The following is a 13,317-nucleotide window of genomic DNA, read 5'->3' on the forward strand; positions in this document are numbered from 1 at the left end:
AATCTGTTATCTATCCTTATTAATAATTATGGAATCTGTTTCCTAATTCTAACATAACTCAGGATTTTTCAAAAGGGAGGGAAAAAATCATGTTTTTTATTTCTGTCCATTCCAAGAATAAGTTTATAGAATGGTAGAGTTGAACGCAAAGTGGGTGTTTAAAAAGATGACAATAGTGTGTGGATAATAGCCTTTCAGGCATCTTGTAACCATATTCCCGTTACCAAAAAAGAGCTGCTATGCCACAGTTTATTCTTTCAATGAATTCGGTTCAAAAGGATAGTCTACTGGCCTTATCAGTTCAAATTTTCCATTTTGTAGCCCAGTCAATAATTCATTATCTTGTAAAATTCTCGTAGTTTTGGCCGTCTCACTGCGCCCAGTGATAGACTATACTGCTGTGGCATCTTCAGTGAATCACTTGTCATTTTGAACCTGGGACTTGTTATATTGCTGTCTTCCCCCGCGTTTCCTAATAGAGAGTTGCTCTGGCTTTTGTTCTCACAGCTCAGAGTCACATTCATGGATGAGTGAGTAGAGCTGGGCTCTGCTGCATCTGACTAGATGGCATTAGCAGGTCTGATGATTAGCTGGGTCATCTTTCCGCCATTCACCATTTGCAAGGAATCTGTCACGCATAAAGACACTTGTGGGCTCTGTCAGCAGTGAGAGACAATTAGTGAAGAACAAGCCCATGATGGGCCAGACAGACAGGGCCGAGGGGGCCCTTAGAGACCTCTGACTTGTTGCCCTTAACAAGAAGAGTGTCTTCACCACCAAATGGCAGCAGCCCCTCCTTGGGCCTGCTCAGGTGCTTGCAGAAGGTTTGCAGAGTAGAAGAGCAGAGCAGCTGAATCCCTATCTTGGTCTACCTCTGGCCATGACGAATAATGCTACATAGCAGCTGCCTGCCTCTTAACAGAAGTGGGGAGGTGATAAGCCTGCAGGGATTGCCTGTGTTTTGTATGGGAGAAGATTCTACAATTTCAGAGAAATTTCTTGTTTACCCCCAAGAAGACTCTGAATGAATGCAGCGAGGTAGCAAGAGCGTTTGCAGGCACTGACAAAAAGTATATTAATATATAGTCTTGCAGCACTTTGGGTTGGGTTGGAGCGTGTGTGTGTGTGTGTGTGTGTGTGTGTGTGTGTGTGCTCGCGCGCATATTTGGGTCCATGTTTTGCAATCCACCACAGCCAGTATTTCTAAACTGAGATTTCTGGGCCCTATTGAAAAACAACCTTTGGCTACTCTGGATCCCCGTCCTTGAATCACAATAACAGGCAAGCCTTTTCTATGCGTGAGTGTGGCCCTTAATGTTTTTAAAACTATAACTTTTATTAAATTTTCTCAACATAAAATACATGTTTATTATGGCAGTTGGAAAAAAAACAAGATGAAGAAAAATAAGAATTACCCCTACTCCCATCTAAGCACTGTACATCCCAATTTTCTTCCCTGTCCTCCAGTTAGTTTTCTCTGCCTGCATATTCTTTTTATAAAAAGAATAGGATTTTCTCTGCATTTCCTTATAAAAAGTGTTATATTTTCCAAATGATAATACACATTTTTTTGTCAATGTGAGGACTATTTAGAGAGACTAAAATGTGTAATTAAAATTTAAATATTCCTCAATGCCATACTCCAAATGGTTATATTCATGGCTTAAAATTAACTAAATTAAGTTTTCGATTTTATAACAAGAATGGGATTATATCGTACCTGCTGCTTTACAAGTGGCATCTTTTATATAACATCAAACTGTCTTTCTGTGTTGTTATTTCTCTATGCCAATGATTTCAACATCCTTTGTGTTCACCACACACTTTCAAGTCCTATAATTTTTGGTGGCATGTTTGAAGAGATAAAAATACACTTAGCTACTAAAAAGATGACAACAAGTATAGCAACGTCTTTCACTCTCAAAACCATTGTCCCACTTTTTGCTCCATCCCCATTTGGAACCACGTTCCGCTATTTGAGTAGAGCTGTTTACGGCTCCCCTCTGTGCACTCTTATATCCTCAAAAAGCAAAGTTTAGCACGGTCTGGGCTTTATTCTGAGATTTTCTCTCTTCCTTACAGCAAGATGGCCTCTATGCTACCTGATGATCCAATCAGCTTCGTGTTCCATTTCCACGAGAGTACGTGTTCCGGGAGGGCGATGAAATTTTACCTGTTGATCAAAATTTGATGGCACACTTATGAAGGGTTGGTAGTCTATGTGTTGCCACTATTCTCTGCCATCTTTTTCAGCAATGCGTACCTTTCCAGTATGCGGTTAGGCCATCATGTCTTAACCACTTCCCTGCATGGATCTTTAGGTCGGTTTTGCTTTATCGTTATTATAAAGTGATGCAAGGAAGGGAGCATTTGTGGTTAAATCTTTACATTCATCAGACGTTACAATGAATTCTATCCCTGCTTTGTTTAGCGCCAAACGTATTTTAATTTTGTTCTCAATTAGCTTTTTTATATAGCAAACCACCCTCAAGATGTAATGGCTTCAAACAACAAATGTATGGGTTTAGAATTTTGCCCACAATTCTGTGAGCTGGCTCGGCTTGCGCTTCCAATCTGGGCTGCTCAGCTGATTTCTGCTGGGCTGTCTCGTGCATCTGTGGTCAGCTGGTGGGTGGCTGAGGAAGGATGCTCTAGGGTGGCCTCACTCATGTGTCTGGAAAGTCACAGGCTATTTCCTGGGGCAATGGGTCACATGTGTCTAGGTCACACCCTTTTATCCATCAGGTTACCCTGTCTTCTTTACATGGTAGTAGTGGCGGGGGTTTCCGGGGCAACAGGAAGGCGAGCCCCTGTGTGGAAACACCTTTCAAGCCTCTGTTTGCATCCCTTTTGCTGACATCTCTGGCCAAAACCAGTCATGTGCCAGCTCAGAGTCGGTGTGGGAGGGCTCTACCGAAAGGCATGGAGAGAGGAGGGGAATAATTTGGGTCCATTTTTTGCAATCCACCACAGCCAATATTTCTAAACTGAGATTTTTGGGCCCTATTGAAAAACAACCTTCGGGTGCTCTGGATCTCTGTCCTTGAATCACAATAACAAGCAAGCCTTTTCTAGCATGCCACGGTCCTTCCCATCGCCCACCCTACGGAATGCATATCCTTTACCCAGCTCCTTCCACCTGCTCAGCCACACACATGTTTATGTTGATGGCCTCTAGACCATAAACATATAGACATATAGCCATGATGATGCTTAGCATAATCTCCTAGAAGTGGAATTGCTGGGCTTAAAGTATGAATAACATTTTTTAAAACTTCTGACTTTTTAACACTTTTTAAAAACTTTAAAAACATATTTTAGGGATGGATGTGGTGGTCCATGCCTATAATCCCAGCACTTTGGAAGGCCGAGGGGGGCGGATCACTTGAGCTCCAGGAGTTCAAGACCAGCCTGGGAAATATTGTGAAACCCTGTCTCTACTAAAAATACAAAAATTAACCAGCCGTGATGGCCAGCACCTGTAATTTCAGCTACTTGGGAGGCTGAGGCAGGAGAATTGCTTGAACACAGGAGGCGGAGGTTGCAGTGAGCCAAGATCGCACCACTGCACTTGAGTCTGGGAGACAGAGCAAAACTCCGTCTTAAAAAAACAAAAAAAAATTGACTACCTTTGCTCTAGCAAAACATAGGGTATCTGGTTTAAATGCCAGTTAGTTCCACTAGGCTTTGGTGGCCCACTGTGAAAGTTGCTGTTGGATGTACACACACACACACACACACACACACGAGTCCTGAGGCAGTAGGATGAGTCTGTCTTCATCCCTTTCTCTGGGGAGTTCTCCAGGTGTGGTAGCTTGGGATAGAGCCTCCCCTCATTCAGTTATTCAGCAAACACTCAAGCAGAGGCTACTACATGCCAGTCACTCTGCTAAGCAGGGAGGTGAAAAGGTTACTAATAAATACACAGTTCCTCTTCTCCAGGAACTCACCAATGAGACAGACGTGAAGCTCTAATTACAGCAAGATGCAACCAAGCCTGTGCCTGAATATCGAGTCTATGGGAATGCAGAGGAGAAATGATGCATTTGCCTTGCTTCTTGGGAAGTGAGAGGTATAAGAAGTAATAAGGCTCTATCTAAGCCTCTATCACGTGGGCAAGTTACTCCACCTTTGGGTGCCAGTTTCCCCACATGTAAAATGCAAACAATAACAGTACCCACCTATGGTGACAGTGAGGATTCCATGAGATGAAAGGTGTAACATGCTTAGAACAGTGCCTGGAAAAGATGTTTTGTTAAACCATTGAGTTGAATTCTTTTGGCTATCAGAGTTTTTCTTTTTCTTCTTCTTCTTCTTTTTTTTTTTTTCTTTTTTGAGACAGAGTCTTGCTCTGTCGCCAGGCTGGAGTGCTGTGGCATGATTTTGGCTCACTGCAATCTCCACCTCCCTGATTCAAGCGATTCTCCTGCCTCAGCTTGACTACAGGTGTGTGCCACCACGCCCAGCTAATTTTTGCATTTTTTGGTAGAGATGGGGTTTCACCATATTGGCCAGGATAGTCTCGATCTCTTGACCTCATGATCTGCCCACCTCAGCCTCCCAAAGTGCTGGGATTACAGAGGTGAGCCACTGCACCCGGCTCAGTTTTTCTAATCTTCTTCACCCTCCCAGGGCTCTGAGAAGTGTGAGGCTAGTAGAATCACCTCCTGCAGATGTTTGTGGTATAGAAATAGAAACTGCATAGTCCCTCAATATCTTTATCAGGACTCTAAAGATAAGTGGCTATGAACTGTGGCACACTTCAGAGCATACTCAGTGTTGGGGTGCATTCAGATCTAACAGTTGGCTACCCTTAAATGAGTATTTACAGTCTTTGAGCAAATTCTTGCTGATTACAAAACACTATTAAAATGCAAGTTACCAGAGATACAAAGATGAATAAGACATAGTCTCTGCCCTCAGGATCTCAGCCTACTGGGGAGACAGCTATAACCACCAGCAACCATGGCCAGCACAGAGGGAGCAATTAAGTTGGCCACAGAGGAGGTAATACTTCAACTGAGCTTTTGTAAGTCCTGCCCAAGTTAGCACATTGGTCTCTTTGGGAGGCATTAATGGGCAGCAGAATCCCATTTAATTTATTTTACATCCAGTTTGACAAATGGCTGTCCTTGCCATGGGTATGCAAGATAAATATGCCTCCAAAATGTGATCTCAGAGCAATTTAGAAACTAAGTGGCAAATACCCTATACATCAAGATGACAGTGACATTGAGAAACATATGGTTTGTTAATCCACAGTGGAATCAAGATTAGACTTCAAGTTCTAGGTATTAGGCATATTTTGGGGTTCTTTTTTATGACATCCCTATCCCTTTTCCTCTAAAACTCCCACGTATTAAAATTAGATGTTGCTGGCATACAGGGAATGTTTTTTAATATAATAACTGCCTATTTACTTCCTAGAACTATAAACAAAGCTTAGAAGAACAGGGATGTCTATCTTGTTGGCATTTACTGTTCTTACAGGAAAATTAAAGTCTCACAAAGACACAGTTCAGTGAGCCAATTAAGCCTTGTCTGTTAAACTTATGCAAAATATATGGCAATAATTCTGATAGCGATTGCTAATTCAGAGCATAGGTTATGAAATCCAGGTTTGAGCACTTAAAAAGTAAAAACAAACCCAACATCTTGCAATACTCATATATTTCCATTTCATTTTCATATTCTATCTCTAAGCAGGCCTGTTTTTTATGTCAAATTACATTCTTAATGGAGAATATTTGGAGGAAATATAAAATGGGTTGGATTTGATCAAGTAGTTACTAGTCTTTCTTTTGGTGACATATAACCTCCTACTTGTCAGCTTCTAGAAGATGAATCAATTTTGTGAGGGCTTGGCCAATATCAAGGTCTTCAGCACGACTCATCAGCTCGTTGCTAATCCAAGGACAACAAATAACTACAAATGCTGTAAGTAAGCCCAGTTATAGACTGCTGATGAATTTGGTGCTCCTGGTATGTGCCCTGCCCAAGGATGATGGTGTCTGTCTAGGGAATATTTCTTTGAATATAAACAGTAGGTAGTGGTTTATCTTAGTCCATGTAGTGTTGCTACATAGGAATACCTGAGAATGGGTAGTTTACAAAGGGTTTATTTGGCTTACGAATCTGCTGACTAAAGACTGGGCATCTGGTGAAAGCTTTGGGCTACTTCCACTTATGATGGAAGAAGGCAGAGGGGAGCTGCCCTGTTCAGAGATCACATGGCAAGAAGGGGAGCAAGAGCTTGTAGACGTGTGATGTATGACAGTCTCCATCTTCCAGGGACTTCTGCCTCTACCCCATCTCTTTATAACCAGAGCCCCCAGACAGGGAAGGACTGAGTCTTTTGTGGCTAGCACATTGGAGATAGTTGATTTCATGGGCAAATTATATAGAGTGACATTTACTTTTTATGCTGGGAAATTTCTTCCAACAATATATTTTTGTCCAGCCATCTGCTTGAGTCAAGTTTCTGTCAGCCTCTGGAAGTAATAATTATTCCCTGTTCTGAAACCGAGCTTCATGCTGGCTTTCTGCTGAGGGAGCAGACCCTTTGGCTGTCTGTTATCTATTGTCAAGAGTTCTTTTGTCACTCACTATTGTCAGCTGCTGATTTTCCAACAGACGCTTTAAGGCTATAAATAAACCCTCCCAACACAAATCCCCCCTTTATGAAAGTATGAAAGACAAAATACACCAGTAAATTAGGATATGATTTTTATTCAGGCTATTGCAATAGGAGGACGTTCGTTAATAAGAAATACCTCAAAGAAAAGGAATGAGCCTGGCTTTTATGGAGACAAAGAGAGTCTTAAGGGAGCATGAGGAAGGATGGAGGGAGCATGAGGAAGGATAGAGGTGGGTCTTACTTCAGAATATGCAAAACCTGCGTGGCCCTTGGCAATTAGCCAGTTCCTACAACCCAAAAGGGCAGAAGATTTCTTAACATCTCTACTTTTTAGAGTATAAGACTTAGATTAAGTTCAACATTGTCATTCCTCCCTTTTGTTGAAAATGAACATCATTGCCACTGTTGGGACTCAGAAAACAACACCCCCAAATGAAAGCCTCCAAAGTAGCCTCAGAAGCAAAGTCTCTCTCGGACCTTCTTCTGCGCCCCCCACCCCGCGTCTCACCCCTTATTCTCCCCTGAGATAAGCCACAGAAACTGTGATCCCTCTTCCTCAAGATGGGTCATAGAAACAAGAACTCCTTTTCCCCAAAGCCAGCCATAAAACCTAGAAATATTATTCTAACCTTCCACCATTCTTCCGTGTAACACTAAGACCCCCAACCCAGAGGGGTCCTACCCCATACCTGGGAGGAAGGAATGCTGCACGGAGAGGCCAAGAAGAAGCTGAACAGCCAGGCCTTGGTAGGTTTCCTCACGCAATCTATTTCCATTAGATCATACCCTTTTTTGTCCAATCACATTTCCACATGACCGTCCCTGCTTCATCAAACCTAAGCATAAAATTAGATAGCTTCTCCTGTATCTCTGGGTCTTCATTCTGAAGGCTCAACTGTCATGTAAAACTATGATCAAATAAGCTGTTCACTGTTTGAAGCAATAAAGTGCAAATTAAACCTGTCTTTACATGCACAATGGGGCATATACTTCCATAAATGCCTGATTGTGTGTGCAAATGAGTGTTGTACACACGCAGTTACTATATTTATATTTTTGCTATATTTATATTTTTAGGGTCAGTGTAAGTGCTTTCATTTTTTTAAAATGAAATTGTTTTTTAAAAAAAAAATGGCCGGGCGCGGTGGCTCATGCCTGTAATCCCAGCACTTTGGGAGGCCGAGGCGGATGGATCACGAGGTCAGGAGATCGAGACCATCCTGGCTGACATGGTGAAACCCCGTGTCTATTAAAAATATTTAAAAAGTAGCTGGGCATGGTGGCAGGCGCCTGTAGTCCCAACTACTCGGGAGGCTGAGGCAGCAGAATGGCGTGAACCCAGGAGGCGGAGCTTGCAGTGAGCGGAGATCGCGCCACTGCACTCCAGCCTGGGCGATAGAGCGAGACTCCATCTCAAAAAAAAAAACAAACTATGATCAAATACACTTGTTTTTTTTTTTTTCCGGTTAACCTGTCTTTTGTTATAGGGTGTTGGCCATGATCCTTATGATGGAGAGGAAAGGAATCACCAATTTTCTGCTCCCTCCCACTGAACAACTTAGAGATGACCTAAGGCCTCCTTACCTATGTGAAGTAACTGGGAATTGGAAGGTGAGGTCCAGTTATATCCAAGTGTTGGCATCAAACTGTGAAACACAAAATGCACTGGACAATTAAGGATATGATTTTATTCATGCCATTGCAATAGGGAGAACATTTATTAATGAAGAATAACTCAAAGGAAAGGAAGGGGTCCTAATCTCCCATGATTCCTCATGGAAGCCTTGAGGAAGGATGAAGGTGGGTCTTATCACAGAATATTCCAGGGCTGGGTTGTCCTTTGTGGGAATGGCTGTTTCTTTTGAAACACAAAAGGGTAGGAGATTTCTTTCTTTCTCTCTCTCTCTTTTTTTTTTTTTTTTTTTTTTTTAAGAGACAGGGTCTCGCTCTGTCTCCCCAGCTGGAGTGCAGTGGTGTAATCACGGCTCACTGCAACCTCAGCCTCCTGGGCACAAGTGATCTATCTCAGCCTCTCAAGTAGCTGACACTACAGAACAACAGATGCACCACCACGACCAGCTAATTTTTTTGTTGTTGTGGAGATGGGGTCTCCCTGTGTTGCCCAGGCTGATCTCGAGCTCCTGGGCTCAAGTCATTCTCCTGCCTTGGCCTCCCATAGTACTGGTGTTACAGACATGAGCCACTGTATTTGGCCCAGTAGGGGATTTCTTAAGCATCACTGCTTTTAGGGAATAAAAGCCTTAGAGAAAGTTTAACAGTGTCAAAATTCTTTTAAGAGGCCAAAGCAAATTTGAAAAAAAGGAAGTTTTTATAAGGTTTAGGTATGAGATAATATCAGAATTCTGATATCTTAACTCTTTGCTTGTTCTGTAAGAGATACTTAAGCTAACTCCTTATTTAATTTGAATAAGAAAAAACAAATGGCCTGTCTGACCAAAGCTAAACAACAGGAAGGGAAGCACAGCTCCTCTTACTTTCCTAGAGAATCATGGACCAATTTTCGGTTTGGACCAATCATGGAACCTTTTTCTGTAGCTTATAGAAATTCATTCAAAATGTACTTTTTGAGCACCTGCCATTGCCAGGCATGAATATAGGTGGTGGGGATATAGCAGTCAATGTGACAGTCCGTAATTTCTCCCCTTGAGCCCCTTGCTGTGGAGAAAGAGAATGCAGCAAAGCGCAGGGAGAGCCAGGGGAGGGAGCAGTACTGTTTCCAACAGGTTAGCCAGAGAAGACCCCCACGAGAAGGTGACAGGAGTAAAAACCCAAGGGAGGGAGCAGTGCTGACGCCTGAAAGAACATTTTGGGCAGAGGGAACAGTAAAATGGGAAAACCCTGAGATGGGAACTGTTCAAATAATTAATCGGGAGGCCATTTAGCTGAGCCACCTTCAGCACCCTGGGTTCCTTCCTAAGCAAATGGAAAACCAACTCAACGTAAACAGTAAAATGAAACAAGCGTAACCAATCAGAAACTGCCAGCTAACTTCTAACTAGGGACTTTACCAATTAGAAACTGACCTCTCACCAGGGACTTTCTGCTTTAACGAATCAAATATTTTCTTTGTCTTGCTTCCATGATCACCTTATAAAAGGCCCCTGCTCTCCTCCCCCTCAGAGCGCTGCGCTGAGCTGCCTGTGGTCTGGTGCTGCCGGATTCCTGAATCATTCAAAGCTCAAATAAACTCATGAAATTTTAATATGCGTAAATTTGTCTTTTAACTGAACTTGCCAAGATTTTCAAAGAACAGCAAGGAGTTCAGAGTCTCTAGGGTGCCGTTATAAAGAGGGGACGGGTAGTGGCTGAGGACCCACAGCTGAGGGAGCAGAGGCTGTAGGGGCGTACAGACAACTGTGATGACTTTGGATGTTACTCAGGTTGAAGCAGGAAGCTACTGACATGATGACTTGGAGCAGAGACGGAACATCGCCTAACATATTTTCAAAGGATTACCCTAGCTTATGTGATAAGAGGATTGAAGCAGGCAGACCAGTGAGGAGCTGTTGCACTGCTCTTGAGAAGATGGAGCTCCGATCAAGATGGCCATGGTGAAGTGTGCTGGAGGCTGCTTAGGTCTTCTTTGGGAATTAAACATTTATTCCTCCAGCAGCCGGGAAGCTCCAGCTAATGGCTTTTGGCTGTCAGCCCTCTTCAAGAATCGCCTCTGCTAAAGACAGCTGCCTTGCCCAGTGACACTTCCCCTGCCTGGAGGCTTGTTAGTGAGGGCTACAAAGGCCTGGCCCTGTACCTCGACTCAGGACAACTCCTAAGGGCCATCCCAGTTCAGAGCTCCTCAAGGAGTCCGCTCAGACCTTCCTTGTGACTACCTCACAGTCCAACTTCTCCCTTTCTTACAGGCATTGATCCCAAGAGTACCCCCTAATAAACTCCCTGCCCACTCAGCTCCATCTCAGACTCAGCTTCCAGGGGAACATAGCTTGTGCATTGAGGTGGTGAGCAGTGGTCAGGTTCTGAATATATTTTCTTTTCTCTCTTTTTTAAAGACAGGGTGATATGGTTTGGCTGTTTTCCTACCCAAATTTCACCTTGAATTGTAATAATCCTCGGGTGTCAAGGGCAGGGCCAGGTGGACATCCTTGACTCATGGGGTCGGTTTCTCCCATACCTGCCACCATGTAAGAGAGCCTTTGTTTCTCCTTTGCCTTCCACCATGCCTTTGTGAGGCCTCCTCAGCCATGTGGAACTGTGAGTCCATTAAATCCCTTTCCTTCTCCACAGAGAATCTAAGTGGTCTTACAAAGGAACAAAGCTAGCCATCAGCACGTCCACCAGGAAATGTTTCCAGCATTGTTTTTTTGTACACAGCCCATGCTGCAATAATAGGCTCCCATGAGAAGTTGAAAATAGGCAAAGCTGCTTACAAACTACCTTTATCATACACCCCGAGGATAATTCCAAGGCAACATTGAAGTAATCAGAATGACATGACACCACCTTGTGTAGGTGCAGTTTCACAGTAGAGAGAAAGTTCGCTGTAGGGAATGGGAGTTAAGGAGATGAATCTTGAGCTGGAGCTTGACAGGAGTATGGAGTAAGTGGAAAGCCTGGGAAAGGTGTGCTAGGAGAGGGGGAAGATGAGAGAGGGCCCAGGAGTGAAGATGGATAAGATGCCTAGGAGGAGGAACTGTTGTTGTGAGTCTGCCTCTCATGAAAATTACATCTGTTAAGTAAGGTGGGGTAAGTCAGCTAATTTTTAAAACCAGGCCAAGAGTTTGGATTTCACCCTTTAGACTACCAAGGGAACAGAAGAAATCTCAACACTTTTAAACTGCCAGTGTGAACTGTGAATCTCCACATCAGAAGTGTGCAGTATTTCCCAAATGTATTTGGCATTGAAAACTTCTCTCCCATGACACCACCTATTAACATCTTTGGAAAGATTTGTCCCACAGACACATTGAGGTAGAGAACACTCAACCTTGGGGTGTAATGTGAAAACTAGTGGGTCAAGGGAGCCGGTAATAACCAAGATTTTTAAAAGGGTTTGAACAGTATCTTGGGTGGTACGCAAAAAACATTGATTTATTATCCTGCCCCCACAATTCATGTTCACTGTTAGTGGCATATTATGGGGCACATGGAAAGAGACCCATGGTTTTCTGGAACCTTCTTTTCCTTCTTGAATGATTAGTAAATCGGTTACATTTTTCATCATATGACTTGTATCCTTGCAAAATATCCCCTGGCTTGGTATCATACTGTATTTATGTTCAAGCAGTGGTTGTATTGCCTGTTCCTCAGCAGGCAGTGGGCATTGTCTCTGGTCGTTGTCAGATGCCAGGTGGCACCTGTAAGACAAGCAGGAAGGAACTGGTCTTGCCCTGTAACAGCAACTCCAAACCAGGAAAGCTCTGTCTATAGCCCCAGGCCTCTGCGGTCTGTCCCCACACTTGCCAGGACTTCTCATCCCTTTGCTGTCTTCTCATTTCAGTTCTCATTTGCTCACTGGGGTGCCTCCCCGCACTGAGCCACTTGGTAATTGAACTTGAGTTTTATCTTCCCTTCATTCTACTTCAAAAATACCCGAACATAGCTTGTTTGTTTTCCCAGTGAGGCATCTGGCAAGTCTTTAGCTTCCGTTTAGCAATAGTTCCCAGTCAGAGGGGATACCAACCCCCCCCAGGCCTGTACTCTGTGGCCTTTGAAAATGTGTGGAGGCATTTGTGTGTGTGTGTGCATGTGAAGCTGTCACCACGCATTGGCTGGGGTTCAGGGTAGCATTACTGCCATGTGATGGGCAGGGGCTTAGGATAATCCTACGGAATGAAGAGTTGCCCCACCCTAAATACCAGTAACACCCCCAATAAGCTCTGCCGTATGCTTCATATGAGTACCACTTTGCTAATTTTCAATATCTACAGTACCACCTGTGCCATTATTAGTTTAATATTTTTCTTTGAATTAATTCACTTAAATTTTTTTGTTTTTATTCCAAACAGCAGTATACTTGAAATGATGGGTCGATGTTGTTTATATATTTTACAGTACACATAAAAATAAATACCTAATACCTAATACAAACTATTCTTACTTAATGATACACATGTGAAGTCGGGAAACACTGGGGCTATGGCCACATACCCAGTTAGATTTTATTTATGTATTTATTTATTTTTATATAGAGACAAGGTCTTGCTCTGTTCCCCAGGCAGGCACAGTCATAGCTTACTACAGCCTCAAAGTCCCAGGCTCAAGCGATCCTCCCACCTCACCTCCCAAGTGGCAAGGATTACAGATGTGTGTCACCATGCCTGGCTAATTTTTATATATTTTGTAGAGATGAGATTTCACTATGCTGCTTAGGCTGATCTTGAACTCCTGGCCTTAAGCGATCCTCCATCCTCGGCCTCCTGAAGTGCTGGGATTACAGGCATGAGCCACTGTGCCCAGCCTCCTGTTGGATTTTGATGGGAACATTAGCTTCACACAGATTTTCTCTTCTGACCAGGAAGGTCTACACATGTACACCACATAGACTCCTTAGCATGAGCCATATAAGGGCAAAGGCCACATGTTTACTGCCCCATAACATCATTTATTTTATTTAAAGTAGTCTATCCCAATGACAATGACAGCATTCTTGACCTGAGTCAATTCTCTTTGTTGCTTCCAAAGTCAAGGATAAAAGTGAGGGT

This window comes from Chlorocebus sabaeus, chromosome 11 (assembly GCF_047675955.1).
Source record: "Chlorocebus sabaeus isolate Y175 chromosome 11, mChlSab1.0.hap1, whole genome shotgun sequence".
NCBI lineage: Eukaryota > Metazoa > Chordata > Mammalia > Primates > Cercopithecidae > Chlorocebus > Chlorocebus sabaeus.